This window comes from Kogia breviceps, chromosome 8 (assembly GCF_026419965.1).
Source record: "Kogia breviceps isolate mKogBre1 chromosome 8, mKogBre1 haplotype 1, whole genome shotgun sequence".
In the NCBI taxonomy this organism is placed as follows: Eukaryota; Metazoa; Chordata; class Mammalia; order Artiodactyla; family Physeteridae; genus Kogia; species Kogia breviceps.
The window spans coordinates 13,021,646-13,027,890 of NC_081317.1; the positions used below are offsets into that span (position 1 = coordinate 13,021,646).

General features: G+C 44.0%; 1 pseudogene; it reads right to left on the minus strand.

Moving 5' to 3' along the window:
- Positions 1-4,951: 4,951 nt before the first annotated feature.
- On the minus strand, positions 4,952-5,339 carry LOC131761893 (large ribosomal subunit protein eL30 pseudogene; annotated as a pseudogene).
- Positions 5,340-6,245: the final 906 nt, after the last annotated feature.

Below are 6,245 nucleotides of genomic sequence, written 5' to 3' on the forward strand. Positions count from 1 at the left end.
AAGTGGCGATAAAAATGCTTATCTCACAAGACATGCTATCAAAGAAGAGTGCTTAACACACGCAAGAACACGCAGCAGCAAACAGGAAGCTGCTCTGACCTTCACTTGCCTTGCTCAAGGCTGGTGGCAGCAGAACCCGGGGACCAGAGCTCTCCTGGCAGCTTTCTACTCCCAGCATCACTGACTGGGCATCACTAATTGGTCTCAAGAGGCTTTATTCAGAGAAGAGAGGCAGAGGGTAATCAGACCCCACTCTCCACCCCCGCACTGGCTCCGCACGGTGGGGACAGCATCTCCACTGTGAATCAACAGCCCAGGTGAGCACAGGAGAGCTGAGGAAGCAAGCTGAAGGTGAGGATGACTAAATAAGGAGGTAGTAGGGCTTCCCTGGTGGCACAGTGGTTAAGAATCCGCCTGCCAATGCAGGGGACACGGGTTCGAGCCCTGGTCCGGGAAGATCCCACATGCCGTGGAGCAACTAAGCCTGTGTGCCACAACTACTGAGCCTGTGTGCTGCAACTACTGAAGCCCACGTGCCTAGAGCCTGTGCTCCACAAGAGAAGACACCACAATGAGAAGCCCACACACTGCAACGACGAGTAGCCCGCGCTCGCCGCAACTAGAGAAAGCCCACACGCAGCAACAAAGGCCCAGTGCAGCCAAAAATAAATAAATAAATTTATTTTTTAAAAAATAATAAGGAGGTAGTAAAGGACAGAGGACAAAGCATTGGGTAGGGAGAGCTGGAAAAGCCGGGGCCTCCTCCCTCCTCAAGTTTGTCCCCCTCTGTCCCTCCTCTCTGTCCCTCCTCTCTGCCCAAGCACACTTCAGACCCCAGCTGAACTGTCATTGCTGCAGTGCTGGCTATGCTGACCCGGCCTCCGCCTCGATGGGGCAGGGTCCCCGGTAAACATTCTTGGGGCACTTCTCAGTGCTCCGCACTATTTATATCATTTATTTACTGATGTTATTATTTATGTCCCAAACTGAACATGCAAAGAGAGAAAAGAATGGGAAAAAGAAGGGAACAGAATATACAAAAACTGTGGGACAATTACAGAAGTTGTAACACATGTGTAATGGAAATCCCTGAAGGGGGAGAAGAGATTTTGGAAGTAAGAATGGCTGAGAATTTTCCAAAATTAATGACAGACTCTCTCTGCCACCCCCTTCCAAACTGTGAGTGCCTCAAGGGCAGGAAACTGTCAGTTTGCAAATAACAATAACCAAAAATGTTTAGGATGACATGTTTGAAGTGTTTTGTAAAAATTACATATATACACACAGCCGTTCAGTTCCAACTCCAACGTGTAGAGACCTCAGGAGAGGACTTCCCTGGTGGTCCATTGCAGCTAAGACTCTGTGCTCCCAATGCATGGGGCCCGGGTTCAATCCCTGTGGTCAGGGAACTAGATCCTGCGTGCCACAACTAAGAGTCTGCATGCCACAACTAAGAGTCTGCATGCTGCAACTAAGAAGACTGCATGGGACTTCCCTGGTGGCACAGTGGCTGGGAATCCACCTGCCAATGGAGGGGACACGGGTTCAAGCCCTGGTCTAGGAGGATACCACATGCAGCGGAGCAACTAAGCCCGTGTGCCACAACTACTGAGCCTGTGCTCTGGAGCCCGCGAGCCACAGCTACTGGGCCTGCGTGCCACAACTGCTGAAGCCCGCGCGCCCTAGAGCCCGTGCTCTGTAGCAGGAGAGGCCATCGCAATGAGAGGCCTGTGCACCACCACAATCGCATCACTGCAACTAGAGAAAGCCTGCATGCAGCAACGAAGACCCAACGCAGCCAAAAATAAATAAAATTAATTAATTAATTTTTTTAAAAAAAGACTGCATGCCGCAACGAAGACTAGCGCAGCAAATAAATAAATATGTTTAAAAAGAAAAGAAAAGAAATAAAAAAGACCTCAGGAGGCATCATTTCCATCCTTACAGGAAGACCAAGCTGGAGAAACTGCAAATCTTAGATCCATCAGTGAATTGAGTTCACAGGGCAAACCCCACCCCCAAAAGCTGGAGAAAAAGGAGAAAAAAACAGAATCACAACATGATTAGCCTCCTGGGGGAGCCTCTGGAGCCATAATGGGCAGAAACTCTTCTGAGAGTAATTGATGGATTGCTGGAGGCTCAGCGTGGACTAGGTTGAGAATTAAAAACTCCTAGATAAAATGTGTGTGGGATTTATCTCTAGAAGCCTACCGGATTCTCACCGTGAAGACAGGACAGAAATCTCCTCTTGCTTCCGGAGCGGCCAAAGGAAGTTTCAAACACACCCAGAAAACTGCTTTACCATTGTCTTATCTGATCTGGGTAAAGGGCAGATTTCTGTATCACATGGGGGTGGGGAGTTAAGAAGGTCACAGCACAGGCACTCAGAACCACTACAAAAATGAAACTGTTGGGATTTAATTAAGACTATAGCATGCTTCCCCTCCCCAACTCCATAACACACGTCAACAGGTATAATAACTAGAGTTTATAGAGCTGCAAGACAAAGATGTTATTTAAGAAAGAATTCTTAGGGAAACCCAAAGACAATAGGAGAAAAAACAGCCAGGAACTAGAAGAAACTGAAGCCTGTGGCACCTATAGCTGCAGCAAACATTAACAGCCCAGCTCTTACCCAGGTTAACGTAAAACCTCACACTAAGCCTGATTACCTCAGTTCCTAGTACCAGACACCTCATGGCCAGCTTTCAACAAAAAATTACAAGCCCTGCTAAAAGACAAGAAAAAGCATAGTATGAAGAGACAAAGCAAGCATCAGAATAAGACTCAGATATGATACAGAGTTCGGAATTGTCAGATAAAGAATTTAAAACAACTATGATTAATATGTTAAGAGGACTAATGGAAAAAGTAGACAACATGCAAGAACAGACAGATAATGTAAGCAGAGGTAGAAACTCTAAGAATCACAAGGAAATGCTAGAAATCAAAAACACTGTAACAAAAATGAAGAATTTTCTCACTGCTGTGGCCTCTCCCGTTGTGGTGCACAGGCTCCGGACGCGCAGGCTCAGCGGCCACGGCTCACGGGCCCAGCCGCTCCGCGGCATGTGGGATCCTCCCAGACCGGGGCACGAACCCGCGTCCCCTGCATCGGCAGGCGGACTCTCAACCACTGCGCCACCAGGGAAGCCCTGAAGAATGTTTTTGATAGGCTCATTAGTAGACTACACGTAGACAAAGAAAGAAGCAGTGAGCTTGAAAATATGTCAGTAGAAACATCCCAAATTGAAATGGAAAGAGAAAAAACTCTTTGCCACTTTTATTCAACATAGTGTTGGAAGTCCTAGCCACCACAGACAAGAAAGAGAAATAAAAGGAATTCAAATTGGAAAGAAAGAAATAAAACTGTCACTATTTGCAGATGACATGATATTATACAAAGAAAATCCTAAAGATGCCACCAAAAGACCACTAGAACTCATCAATGAATTCAATGAAGCTGCAGGATACAAAATTAATACACAGAAATCTGTTACATTTCTACATACTAATAACAAACTATCAGAAAGAGAAGTTAAAAACACAATCCCATTTATAATTGCATCAGAAAGAGTAAAATACCTAGGAATAATTCTAACTAAGGAGACAAAAGACTTGTACTAGGAAAACTATAAGATGACACAAATACAGTAGATGGAAAGATAGATTGTGCTCATGGATTGAAAGAATCAATCTTGTTTAAATGACCAAATGACCGAAGGCAATCTACAGATTCAATGCAATCCCTATCAAAATGCCAAAGGCATTTTTCACAGAACAAGAACAAATACTACATCAAACTAAAAAGCTTTTGTACATTGAAGGAAACTATCAACAAAACAAAAACACAGCCTACTGAATGGGAGAAGATATTTGCAAATGATATATCTTCTAAGGGTTTAATATCTAAAATATACAAAGAACTCATATAACTCAACATCAAAAAAAACAAAACTGGTGGTCCAGTGGTTAAGAATCTGCATTCCAATGCAGGGGATGTGGGTTCAATCCCCGGTCGGGGAACTAAGATCCCACATGCCACGGGGCAACTAAGCCCGTGCGCCACAACTACTGAGCTCGCGCGCTTCAACTAGAGCCCGTGTACTACAACCTACAGAGCCCACGCGCCCTGGAGCCCACGTGCCACAACTAGAGAGAAGCCCGTACATAGCAACAAAAGATCCCATGTGCTGCAGCTAAGACCCAACTCGGGCAAATAAATAAATACTAAAAAAAAAAAAAAAAAAAATGGATAGAGGATCTGAAAAGACTTTTTTCCAAAAAAAGACATACAGATAGGCAACAGGCACATGAGAAGATGCTCAAGATCACTAATCAGCAGGGAAATGAAAATCAAAACCACAGTGAGATGTCACCTCACATCTGTCAGAATGGCTATTATCAAAAAAACCAACAAAATAGAAGTGTGGGTGAGGGTGTAGAGAAAAGGGAATCCTTGTGCACTGTTGGAGGGAATGTAAATGTCTGGAGCCAGTCAAAATAATTGTTTCCTAAAGTTGCTTCAGTTCGTTTTTTTCTTCCCTATTGCCTCAGTGTGGTGATGTTATTCATTTGTCATACTGTTGGGTTCATCTGTTACTGTTTGAATAACTTTGTGTGTTCCCCCTGCATCCTGGTTGCATCTAGTTATTTAGTCAGCTTTGGGGTATGTGAAATATTGTCATAGCTCTATGAGTCAGAGCTACACAAAAAGTCAGAGAAATTCCAATGGTCTTTCTCTTCTCCACCCTGTCTTTGTTTCCCTTTCTCTTTCTGCCTTGTTCACACCTACTCCTACAGATAACCATTAGCTTCTGGTTTATTCTGTAGATAACCATTAGCTTCTGGTTTATTCTTACTCTATTCCTTCTGTTCAAATGAGTAGATACATGCGTATTTCATTATGTCCCTTTGAAAAACATATTTATCTCTTTTTTTGTTTAAACAAGCTCTGGCCAGTTTTATTAAAGGAAAATTGTGCATGATTTACTTTTCACCAGTCTGTTCTGGCATGCTTCTAAAGATATCAGAATCACCTGGATCAATGATAGCAAGTATGCATACTCTGTAGTATTTTCCACAGGCTGTGCCCAATTCGATATTATTGTCACTGTAGTGATGTACACCAGTTTTGGCCAACATGGCATAATACTCTATTTCAGATTTCCTCAAGGCTGGGCAGTTGTTGCTGAGGACGACCAGTTTTGCTTTGCCGCGTCGGATCATTTTCAGAGTCTGCTTGTAGCCCGGCACGTACTTTCCACTTTTCATAACCAGCTGGAGCCTAGAGTTGATCGACTCCAGTGACTTTTTCGTCTTCCTTGCGGCCACCATCTTCCTGCCCTAGGTGCAGGGCGCCCCCAGCCCACTGCAGCTGCCGAGATGGCTGGAGAGCGAGAAAGGGCCATATTTATCTTGATAGACATTTCTCTCAAGAAGATATACAGATTGCCAACAAACACATGAAAGGATGCTCAACATCACTAATCATGAGAGAAATGCAGATCAAGGCTACGATGAGGTATCACCTCACACTGGTCAGAATGGCCATCATCAAAAAATCTTCGAACGGTAAATGCTGGAGAGGGTGTGGAGAAAAGGGAACCCTCTTGCACTGCTGGTGGGAATGTAAATTGATACAGCCACTATGGAGAACAGTATGGAGGTTCCTCAAAAAACGAAAAATAGAACTACCATACGACCCAGCAGTCCCACTACTGGGCATATATATACCCTGAGAAAACCATAATTCTAAGAGTCATGTACCACAATGTTCATTGCAGCACTATTTACAGTAGCCAGGACAGGACATGGAAGCAACCTAAGTGTCCATCGACAGATGAATGGATAAAGAAGATGTGGCACATATATACAGTGGAATATTACTCAGCCATAAAAAGAAATGAAATTGAGTTATTTGTAGTGAGGTGGGTGGACCTAGAGACTGTCATACAGATTGAAGTAAGTCAGAAAGAGAAAAACAAATACTATATGCTAACACATATATACGGAATCAAAAAAAATTTAAAAGGTTCTGAGGAACCTAGGGGCAGGAAAGGAATAAAGACACAGATGTAGAGAATGGACTTGAGGACATGGGGAGAGGGAAGGGTAAGCTGGGACAAAGTGAGAGAGTGGCATGGACATATATACACTACCAAATGTAAAACAGATAGCTAGTGGGAAGCAGCTACTAGTGGGAGATCAGCTTGGTGCTTTGTGACCACCTAGATATCCCACCT